The following is a 12,400-nucleotide window of genomic DNA, read 5'->3' as shown; positions in this document are numbered from 1 at the left end:
TAACGGGGTTTATTTACCAAAAATATACAGTCAGCATTCAACAACAGATCTAAGATGATCTTTGTAGAAGTCTTGAAGGGTTCTGCCCAGTTTAGCTCAATCCTCGTGTGGCCAACCGATAGTCTCTGCTCCTCTGCCCCCTTTTATGTGAAAATCTACTGCCTCCAACTTCCCCCTTTCATTCACTCCTTACTTCTTTGTGTTGAGCCCACCGGGCCTGTGTCTCCGATCGTCAGGGTGAAGGAACAAGACCACCCCAGGGCACTTGGCACGGCCTGTCGGCCCCTCGACCCTCCTCTCCTGCTAAAACAGCTCCTCCGCGTTGGAGCTAGAGCGGGGAAAGAGGGGCACACAAGCGGAGAAGAGCCGATGCTCGCCTCCCACCCACTTCCTCCACCGGTGGTAACTCTGCCTTCCCAAAGGGAAGCTGCTCGATCGGGCAGGCGCGGGTGAGAAGCGGCTCAAAGACGGAGTCTGCTCAGCTTCGCGGGACCTCCTCCTCCGGTTCCGCCCACGCTCCGGGACCTGCGTTCAGTCAGCAGGGCCTGCGCAGTGCGGGAGTGACATTCCACGGTGCGATCCTAACGCCTCAGTCACCAGGCACAAGGAGATGGGGGCAGCCTTTACTACGCGGCCAGTTCACTCGGCGACACTGCGCCAGGCACTCGGTTCTAGCCCCCAACCAGGACAATCCCACTACCCCTGATGAGGTGAATCAACACCACAGGTAAAAACAGAGGGGGGGGGCTCGGTTGGATGCCTGATGAGTCCTCCTTTTCTCTCAGTTCTCGTGGCTTCTGATAGAGGCACACAGGAATCCCTCTCCTTTAACCTGCACCAGGATCCTTTTCCTCACTGGGCAGTGGAGGGAGCTTCACTCCAGTGCAACTTCCCTCACCCACTCTTTCCTCTGGGACCGGATGAGAACAGGTGCCCAGGGTCTCCAGATTTTCCTCAAGCAGGGTCAGGTCAGCAACTACAAGAGGAGAAGGGTGGTGAACCAGTAAGGAGCGTCCCTACAATGGGAGGTCAACCCTCTGATGATCCTACCCCCACCTTATGCTACAGCCTTAACTCCAGCCAGCCTACTCTGAAAAGACAAAATGGCTGCCCAGCATTCCGCCTTATGTAGGCTGACCCTCAGAGGTCCAGAAGGGACCAGAAGGTTCTGGAATGCCCTATTCAATCCTATGGGTCAGATCTCAGGTGTGACAGTTGTGACAGTTGAAAACCACCATTTTGTAGATCTGGATGAATTCTTGTCAGGAAAGGCACCTAGGCCTAAGGTGAAAGACCATGAGGGCAAAAGAGCATCTATCCCCCAGGCCAACACCATAAAAATCTAGTGGACACAAAAAGATGAGAAGGGTATGAGGGGCAAAAAGGGGACAAAATAAATAATTAATAGGTGGGGCTACGCAAAAGGCCAGACAGGTCTAACACGCGTCCCCCCCAGCTGAAATTGGGGAGAGCTACCCAACCCCTTGGGAGTCCTCCTCACTAAGGCGGAAATACCTAGAGAGACCGTCTGCATTGGCGTGGTCCACTCCAGGCCGATGTTCCACCCGGAAGTCCATTCCCTGTAGGGAGATGGACCATCTCAACAACTTGGGATTCTCCCCCTTCATCTGCATCAGCCAACGAAGGGGTCGGTGGTCAGTCTGAACCAGGAAGTGCGAGCCAAACAGGTATGGCCGCAGCTTCTTCAGAGCCCACACCACCGCGAAAGCTTCCCTCTCAATTGCACTCCACTTCTGTTCCCGGGGAAGCAGTCTCCTGGATAGGAAAACTACAGGTTGATACAGGCCCTCTTCATTCAGTTGCGATAACACTGCCCCAATGCCATGTTCTGATGCATCTGTCTGGACAATGAACTCCTTGGAGAGGTCTGGGACCTTCAGGACCGGTGCTGCACACATTGCCTGCTTCAACTTTTCAAAGGCTTGCTGACATGCCTCCGTCCAAACTGCCCGTCGAGGTTGTTTCCTTGAGGTAAGCTCTGTGAGGGGCGCTACAATAGTGCCATACCCCTTCACAAAGCGACGGTAGTAGCCTGTGAGGCCCAGGAAAGCTCGGACCTCAGTCTGGGTCTTGGGGGGTTCCCAGGCCATGATTGCCTCAATCTTTGCCTGAAGGGGCTGCACTGTTCCCCTACCCACCAAGTATCCAAGGTACACAACCGACCCCTGCCCAATCTGACATTTGCTGGCCTTGATTGTCAATCCAGCTTGTTTCAGGGCCTGGAGAACTGCTTGCAAATGTTGCAAATGGTCCTCCCAACTGCTGCTGAAGACAGCAATGTCATCCAGATAAGCAGCTTAGAAACCCTCCATTCCAGAGAGGACCTGATTCACCAACCGCTGAAAAGTGGCAGGGGCGTTCTTGAGCCCAAAGGGCATCATACAAAATTGGTAGTGTCCCTCAGGCGTGGAGAAGGCTGACCTTTCCTTTGCTCCATCAGTCAGGGAGATCTGCCAGTACCCCGAAGTGAGGTCAAAGGTACTTAGATATTGGGCAGCTCCCAGCCGGTCGATTAATTCATCCGCCCTAGGGATCGGATGAGCATCAATTTTTGTAACTGAGTTCAGTCCCCGGTAATCCACACAGAACCTCAGTTCTGGAGTGGTGCCTGGTGGAGCGGCTTTTGGCACTAGAACCACCAGACTGGACCAGGGGCTGCTGGAAGGTTCTATAACTCCTAGCTCCAGCATCTTGGTAACCTCACCATGGATGCTAGCCTTCACCTTGTCGGACAGCCGGTAGGTCTTTGACTTCACTGGTGGGCTGTCCCCTGTGTCCACATCATGGGTACACAGGTGAGTCCTTCCCGGGACAAGGGAGAACAACGTAGAATACTGCTCCAGTATCTGGCGACAGTCCTCCCGCTGTTCAGGAGTTAGGGTTGGAGAGAGAATCACTCCCTCCACTGACCCATCCTTTTCTTGAGACGAGAACAAGTCTGGGAGAGGTTCGCTTTCCGCTTCCTCTCCATCAGTCACCATCATTAAGATGACCTCGGGCGTCTCATGGTGGGGTTTGAGTCGGTTAGCATGTAGCACCCATAGGGGCTGTCGAGGGGTCTTAAGGTCCACCAGGTAGGTGGCCTTACCCTTCTTTTCTAACACCTCAAAGGGGCCTGTCCAGCGATCCTGGAGGGCACTTAGCTCTCCAGGCTCCATCACCCACACTTTCTGGCCAGGCTCCAACTCCACCTGGTGAGCGTTGTGGTCATACCACTCCTTCATTACTGCCTGGCTGGCCTCCAAGTTGTCAGAAGCTTGCTTCCACAACTTCGCCATTTGGCTCCTGAAGGCCAGCATGTAGCTCACCACATCCTGGGGGGGTTTCCTAGGAGATTTTTCCCATCCATCCTTCACCAGGCTGAGAGGTCCGCATACAGGATGCCCATACAGAAGCTCAAAGGGGCTGAAGCCCACTCCCTTCTGTGGCACTTCCCTGTAGGAAAATAGCAAACAGGGTAGGAGGACGTCCCACTTCCTCCGCAGGCTTTCAGGCAGACTTCTGACCATGCCCTTCAAGGTCTTGTTGAACCTTTCTACCAGTCCATTTGACTGGGGGTGATAGGGAGTGGTGAACCGGTAGGTCACTCCACACTCCTTCCACATTGCCCGCTTGTAAGCTGGCATAAATTTGGTCCCCCTGTCGGACACAACTTCTTTGGGGAAACCCACTCGGGTAAAGATCCCCATTAGGGCCCTAGCCACCACAGGTGCAGTGACAGTCCTCAGAGGAATTGCCTCTGGGTACCGTGTGGCATGATCCACCAGAACCAGGATAAACCTGTGACCAGCTGTTGTTGGTGGATCCAATGGCCCTACAATGTCGATGCCCACCCTTTCAAAGGGGGTGGTAACGACAGGAAGTGGTTCCAGGGGAGCTTTCAGCTTCACCCCTGTTTTCCCACTGGCCTGGCAGAATACACATGTCCGACAGTAGGTGTTGGACGCCACTTTCATCTGAGGCCAGTAAAAGTGGGGGACAAGCCGAGCAAAGGTCTTGTCCTGACCTAAGTGTCCTGCCAGGGGTATTTCGTGAGCCAATTCCAGCAGAAAGGCTCGGTACTGCTGTGGGACTACCAAGGCCCTTGATAAACCGGGTAAGGGTACCTTGGGTTCACTGTAGAGGAGTACATCCTCCCAGTAAATGTGGTAGTGTCCCGCAACGCCCCCTGCTGCCTGGGCTTCAGCCTGTCGCCTCAGTCCCTCAAGGGTAGGGCACTCCTTCTGGCCCTCACAGAACTCTTCTCTGGTAGGTCCTCCCTCCACATGCCACTCAGCAGGGATGGGCAGGTCCTCCAGAGAAACTACTTCCCCCTCCACGGACTCCTGGTCCACCACCGCAGGTGGCCGATCTGTCACATGGGGTGTGGAAGCCGAAGCAGGCTTCTCCTGTCTTCGGGTCTGTCCCTTTTTGGCAGCGGGTTGGGCCATTGTTCCAGGCTCCAACCCAGGCGAACTCCCTCTCCGGGCAGTCGCAGACCTTGTGCTTACACAGGCCCAGTCAGGTGTACCCAGCATCGCTGAATGCGTCCGGTATTCCACCTCTCTCCAAGCATTGTGCTCCATGTCATTCCCCAGCAGACAATCAACTGGCACGGCAGGGCTTACGGCAACTCGAAGTGAACCTGCAACCCCTTCTCACTCAAAGGGAACCTCAGCCACGGGATAGTGGCCCATTCTGCCGTCAGCCATCGCGGCGGGTGGAGTACATTGGGAATCACCTGCTCTTGAGACGCCAGTTGACTTCTCACCATAGTCATACTGGCTCCTGTATCTCTCTGAGCCTCCCCTCTCTAACCATTGATGGTGATCCACTGCCCATACTTGGTAGTATTTGGGGGCACCTGGATCTTAGGAACCATCTCCCGTTCTCCCAGGGACACTAAGGTGACACCCGCCCACTCACCCCCCTTATCTAAGGGCAACTCCTCCCTGAGCATTACACTAGCTACTCCCGGGGCTTTTCCTCCGGTGGGAGGGGGTGGTCTCTTTGGGCATCTGACATCTCCCTTATAATGTCCAACACCACCACACTCGAAGCAGTGGACAACCCTTGGCTGCTGGCTTTGGCCAGGATGAGGGTTTCTGGGCGGGTTTGCCTTAGGGGTGAAACCTGTTCCCTTTCCCTGGAAACTGTTTTGGGAACCTTTAGAGAACTCCCGCTTTTTATCTCCCCCTTCCTTCTTCTGAGGGGAAAACCTGTCCGGCCTTTTGGGAATCCCCTCCAGTCCCCTTTGAGGACACCCGGGTACTTGCCCAGATGTCCGCCTCCTCTGCAAGTTTCCGGGGGTTGGTCAGCTTGCTGTCCACCAGGTATTGGCGCAGCTCGGGAAAACATTTCTCGAGTAGATGCTCTTTCAAAAAAAGATCATACAACCCCTCATAATCCTTCACCTCACTGCCCTGTACCCAGCCCTCCAATGCCTTCCTCGCATAATCCAGGAAATCCACCCAGTTCTGGGTGCTTAACTTGTGGCTCCCCCTGAACTTCTGGCGATACTTCTCCGGGGTTAGCCCAAACTTTCTAATCAATGCTAGCTTCATGGTGGGGTAGTTGGTCTGCTCCTCCGGTTCTAAGGCTAACAAGGTGTCCCGACCAGTAGTAGGCATATACTTGTACAGCCCACCCCCCCCAGTGCTTTTCCTGGATCCCATGGGCCCTTAAGGAAACCTCATAGGCAGACAGCCGTTTGGCTATATCGTCCCCCTGACTATAGCTGGCCACTATATCCTTAGGCAGGTAGGGTCTGGACTCCCTGGTTGGTTCTCTAAATTCGCTGCCACCATTTGGAGCAGAAGAGGGTCCTAATTGCAAGGCCTGGAGTTCTAACTCTTTTAGTTTGAATTCATGAGCCATCCTCCGCTCCTCTCTCTCCTGTTCTAGCCTGGCCAACTCCCATTTCAGTTGCCTCTTTTCCCTCCTGTCTGTGAGTTCCGCTTCGGTCAAGCTACCTCCGGAGACACTACTGCCCCTCCCAGAGTAGGTCATTGGTCCTGGGAGTAGGTTTCCCACCTCTGGATGGAACAATCCCTCTACCTCTATGACCGTGTCCCGGTCCGTCCCCTCATCCTCCTCCTTCCCTTCTCTGTGTGTTTCCACCCAAGCCCTCAAACTGGTCTGGAGTTCCCCCTTCTTGGCACCACGCTTAAAGAACACCCCCATTTTTTGACAGAAGTCCTTTAGCTGGACCACAGAATAAGTGTCCAGTTCTTCGAGTGCAAATTCCATTTTGCTAAGGGCAATTTTGAGGTCACGCACACAAAAAGAATAGAGTACAAGGGCCTACGGAAGCTACCTCCACCCACCACCAGGAATAAATTTGGAAAAAGCAAAAGTAAAAATTAGGAAGTCCGCCAGGAGAAAACTCCAGGTGTAGGTTAGTGGATTACCCTTAGTTACTGCAGAGTAGTCGCAACCACAGTTTACATCCCACCGCTAGACACCAATATGTTGGACCTAGAGTTGTCTGGTCACCTAGGGTAGCCTGGCCTAGGGTAAGACAGTCACTAATAGAGGCACATGTGTAAAGGTTACACCCCACCCAGCAGTAACTCACGGCAATTCCACTCAAAATGAAACACTACACCAACTTTTGTGTGAAAATACGTGTTGCTTTATAAAAATATTACTTTGTTCTCTTGTCTATTATTTATCCTTAGTTAGCACAGTTCAGTACAATACATTCAAACGGTGAAGTTATCAATTTCTACAAAGCTGCAAAGATATCTCTCAATTTAACTTTTTAGCATAAAAGTACATTACATTGGTTTTCAGGGAGCAGTGTCTGCACACCTTACAAGCTCAGCTAGACTTGAATCCTCTAGTAGAGGTTATTACCATTTACCCCCCACCTATGGCACCAAGGAGAGATGGCTAATACTTCCCACTCCACTTATTCTGTGCAAGATCCTCTCTAGAGCTGTCTTAAGGTGGTTTATTTACCACAAATATACAGTCAGCGTTCAACAACAGATCTAAGATGATCTTTGTAGAAGTCTTGAAGGGTTCTGCCCAGTTTAGCTCAATCCTCGTGTGGCAAACCGATAGTCTCTGCTCCTCAGCCCTTTTTATGTGAAAATCTACTGCCTCCAACTTCCCCCTTTTATTCACTCCTTACTTCTTTGTGTTGAGCCTACCGGGCCTGTGTCTCCGATCGTCAGGGGGAAGGAACAAGACCACCCCAGGGCACTTGGCACGGCCTGTCGGCCCCTCGACCCTCCTCTCCCGCTAAAACAGCTCCTCCTCGTTGGAGCTAGAGCGGGGAAAGAGGGGCACACAAGCGGAGAAGAGCCGATGCTCGCCTCCCGCCCACTTCCTCCACCGGTGGTAACTCCGCCTTCCCAGAGGGAAGCGGCTCGACCGGGCATGCGCGGGTGAGTAGCGGCTCAAAGACGGAGTCTGCTCAGCTTTGCGGGACCTCCTCCTCCGGTTCCGCTCACGCTCCGGGACCTGCGTTCAGTCAGCAGGCCTGTGCAGTGCGGGGGTGAAATTCCACGGCGCGATCCTAACGCCTCAGTCACCAGGCACAGGGAGATGGGGGCAGCCTTTACTACGCGGCCAGTTCACTCGGCGACACTGCGCCAGGCACTCGGTTCTAGCCCCCAACCAGGATAATCCCACTACCCCTGATGAGGTGAATCAACACCACAGGTAACAACAGAGGGGGGGGCCTCGGTTGGATGCCTGATGAGTCCTCCTTTTCTCTCAGTTCTCGGGCTTCTGATAGAGGCACACAGGAATCCCTCTCCTTTAACCTGCACCAGGATCCTTTTCCTCACTGGGCAGTGGAGGGAGCTTCACTCCAGTGCAACCTCCCTCACCCACTCTTTCCTCTGGGACCGGATGAGAACAGGTGCCCAGGGTCTCCAGGATTTCCTCAAGCAGGGTCAGGTCAGCAACTACAAGGGGAGAAGGGTGGTGAACCAGTAAGGAGCGTCCCTACAATGGGAGGTCAACCCTCTGATGATCCTACCCCCGCCTTATGCTACAGCCTTAACTCCAGCCAGCCTACTCTGAAAAGACAAAATGGCTGCCCAGCATTCCGCCTTATATAGGCTGACCCTCAGAGGTCCAAAAGGGACCAGAAGATTCTGGAATGCCCTATTCTATCCTATGGGTCAGATCTCAGGTGTGACAGTTGTGACAGTTGAAAACCACCATTTTGTAGATCTGCATGAATTCCTGTCAGGAAAAGCACCTAGGCCTAAAGTGAAAGACCATGAGGGCAAAAGAGCATCTATCCCCCAGGCCAACACCATAAAAATCTAGTGGACACAAAAAGATGAGAAGGGTATGAGGGGCAAAAAGGGGACAAAATAAATAATTAATAGGTGGGGCTACGCAAAAGGCCAGACAGGTCTAACAGACCCCTTATGGGATCTAATCTTAGACAAACGTAAAGTGTGTCCAGAAAACTTTTCAGCGTATAAGAATACAAATGACAGAAAAGAATAAAGTGCATTGCGTTTTGTTGGGAAACAGTCTCAAGGGGGAAACTTAACAAAGGTAGGCTCCAATCAGCTTCCCTAGGAAATGCCACTAATAAATGCAACGTATTAAAACAAAATCTTGTGAGCTAAAACAATTGACATCACATTAAGACTCAATAAAATTCACAGCCCAACAACATTTTGATTGTTCTATTTGGCAGTAGTACAAAGTTTATCAAAATTCGTCTGGTGAAGTCTACCCTGCCTTTCTTTAAGCACCTCTTTCACCTGAAACGCAAACTTTCCATTTATTTGCTATGGATTAAAAAATAGCCCTGGAAGGCCTACACCTGCAAATCCCTTTTAAATATAATTAATCCAAGGAATCGCCAGGGCATTTTCAGAAGAAAGACAATCATCTAGCACCTCCCTTGATAGGTGTGCTCCCATGTTTCTCCAGATTCTGAGTAACAAAAGTTCCTTCTTAATCTTATCCACTTTAGGGGTCAAAACAATCTCAGACTGGCACATGAAGGAGAGAGTGGATTGAGGGACTGTCAAGAGTTTTCTAAAAAATGTGTTCTCAACCTTCTACAATGGCCCTGCACTCTTATATCCCCAGGCACCTGCTTAATAAGTCCCTACAGAAATGCATTCACTTTTATAATTATTTATCATTGCTTGTACCCCAACCGACGAGCAAAGGTGAAAACTATTTGTAAAAAGGCAGTGTCAATGTATGTTATGATCTAGGAAATAGTCCGAATAAGTAACATTCTTTACCCTACAGATTTCTGTCCCACCCAGGTAAAACGCTCTTGTTTTCACAATTTTAGGGCCAATACTCCTCGCAAAAGATTTGTTAAGGGTAGTTTTGAGGTCTTTGAGGTCCCCCCCCCAATAAAACTATAAAAAGCATCTAGGAGGAGTTGCAGACTATTTGCTGTTCTTGATATAAGAACCTCATCGTCCACATACAGTAAAGCTAGTAGAACACTAGACTTCATTTGGGTAAGATATTTCCCTCCTTTACATAAATGGGATTCCAAACCATTAATGTATATAAGTAACAGTAAAGGGGCCATCACACAACCTTGTCTAACCCCCAGTGAAGATTTTATTATGGGAGAAAGATCACCTTCTGTTCCATATCTAACCCTGACAATGTAATCCCAATGAGTCCTTTTAAGTTGTCCAGTTATAGCCTGGTCAGTTCCTATACTCTAGCTACAATGTTGCAGAGCTTCACTCATTAACCATGTCAAAGGTAGAGGTAAGATCCATAAATGCTAGGTTAGTGGAGTAGTGTGGCTCACTGGTTAGAGGCGGCAGACCCGGAAGCCGAGAACGGCCCGGGACCAGGGTTCAATTCCTGACGCGGCAGGGTCGTGGACCAGGGTCAGCGGACTTGATAATTCTCGCCTCGGTGCCTACTCTAACCAGGGATCACACTCAGCAACTCTGGGCATTAGCTTGCCTCATCTCTACAATGGCCCCCCACATTCGCCGGTGATGCCTGGTTTCACCTTGGAGATACCCAGTAGGGACCATCTCATAGGGATAGCCAGGACGGGTTACCCAGCGGTCTACAGCGCCACGACGCCTCAGGGCAGCAATGTGCTTTATAAGACCACATACATTACAATGAAACCCCTCCTAGCCTGGACTTATTTTCCAATAATCAACTGGAGGTGCAGGCATTGCTCAACTGTGCTTACCCCAGGACGAAACCCATACTGCACTCTTGATGGGCCTGATTTTACTCCTGCCATACCTCAAGTTTGCTCGTAATAATCCTGGCAAGTATTTCGAGCGAGCAATCATGGAGGGAAACTTGGCGATAACATGAGATGGAATGTCTAGCCCCTTTTTTTAAAAATGGGAACAACTACAGCTTCCCTCCAGTAAGGGATGAGATCCCCTTTTATAGAAGCTCTACAAACATGAGCTAGAATAGAAGCCCAAAGTGCCACGGTTTCTGATGGGTTTCTTTATCCCATACAAATTAGTCTGGCTTGTTATTTGTCGTTATTCCACATGTTGGAATTTTAAAGTTTTATCAGTCGCCTACAATTGGGTCATATGCCAAACTGCTCTAAATATTCAAACACATTACAGTGCCTAGTGGTGTTAAAAGATTTTTCTGTATCGTCCATAATACGGTTAGATTTTCTGACATAAATTAGAGCTATATTCTCAAGAAGCGGCAAGCCCTCTGATCTGACAGAATTCAGTTGCCTCACAGGGAAACAATACATTTTTATTTTAAATCCTTGTAACTCACTTGCTTGGTAGTGCAGGCAGAGCCAGAAAGAAATGTTTTGAAAGATAGATGAGTAAAGGCCAAATGCTGTATAATACATGTTTTATCATTAGGAATTCACAATGCGAGTAGTGCATCCATTCCACTTCACCCACGGGATATTTTAATTATTTTCTCAATGGAGATTGAGGGTCACTGGCCCCCAAGCATTTGGTGGAAATTGTCACAGAATTTATATTCTGATTCCCAAGTTGTTCACATCAGGACGTAGTAATTGAATGAAACCAGGCTGGTTTTGCTACAGCTGGTCAGAACCTCCCCTCAAATCAGGGCTAGTCTAAACAGTTCTGGTATTGTTAAGTGAAAACACACATGCCATATTTTTAGTCCCAACTGGAATTCACTCCTTTGGCAACATCCTAAAGAAATCTTTCCAGTGAACCAACTCATCGGTGAGAATTGCGCTGCTCTTTCTGGTAACAGATGCCTCAAGCTAATTCTCCACTCCAAATGTCTCATCAAGACAAAGCAGCACAATTACCATTGTACACTTCAAGTGGATACCCAGGCAAGCACAAAATAAATCATGGTAAGGCATTTACTTAGAAAACGTTATGAAAATATCCGCTTTTTTGACTTTCAGAAAGAATGCAGAGGACACCTCTTCCAATATCTTACTTGCAAGAAAGCCTATCCATCGGCCACAGGGTACTTTACAATGTTTACACATGACTAAAGCCCCAATTACTTAGCAGAAATTGTAATTAAAAGTAGCCCTAATGCCTCTTGTCCCAGTCATTCCTTGCCAGATTAATGTCACCTCTGATACAGAAAACATCGGGACTCCTGCATATGTGAGGTAGACTGCGTTTTCGTTTATTTGTTTTAATTTTTTTTATTTATTCCAATAATAACAGACTCAAAATACAAAAATAAGAAAATCTCAATAATCAATAATTCTGGAACAATAGTGATGTACAGTGATAGTTCATAAATACTCTAAAAACATCTTTATCTTCACAAAATACATAAAGCAAACAGAATGTACTAGCCCATAGTTACTCACAAACATTTTCCTGGGGGCCGCAAAGTTTGGTCTTTGGTGAGACCGAGGGCTGCACTGATGCCAACGGGGGTGTAAAGTTGGTGTTGGCCAGGGGAAGCAAAGTATGTATATTTAGGGCCAGATTCATCAAACAAAAATCCGCTCGCAAAGGGCCAGATTCTGAGAATCTGGCCCTTTGCGATCGGTATTTTTGCATTTGGGATGCGTCATTCCAAATGCAAAAATCACAATTTTAGAAATCGCTAAATTGCGATTATTTGCATTTAAGGAATCTCAATTTGAGATTCCTTAAATGCAATGCATGAAGTGTTTAAAATAGCGGATTCGCTAATAGGGCACGCAAATTACCATGAAGTACAACTTCGTGGTAATTTGCGAAAAACTTCGAAAAATGCACTAAAGTGCATTTTTCAAAGTTCCATGTTGCGCGCACACATGCCCTAAGGGCATGAGTGTGCGCAACATATGTGCAAACGTGATGTGGGGAGGGTCACCTACCCACCAAAATGTGCGCACAATATCTCATGAAACACTGGGTTTCTTCACAAAATTCAACTTTATTCAGTTCAATATTCATACTCCAATCAAAGAGCTTGATTCAATTCCATATTCAAAATAAAT

The sequence above is a fragment of the Lissotriton vulgaris genome, chromosome 12 (assembly GCF_964263255.1).
Source record: "Lissotriton vulgaris chromosome 12, aLisVul1.2, whole genome shotgun sequence".
NCBI lineage: Eukaryota > Metazoa > Chordata > Amphibia > Caudata > Salamandridae > Lissotriton > Lissotriton vulgaris.
The sequence above is the reverse complement of the archived record's forward strand: the minus strand, read 5'-3'. Positions refer to the sequence as shown.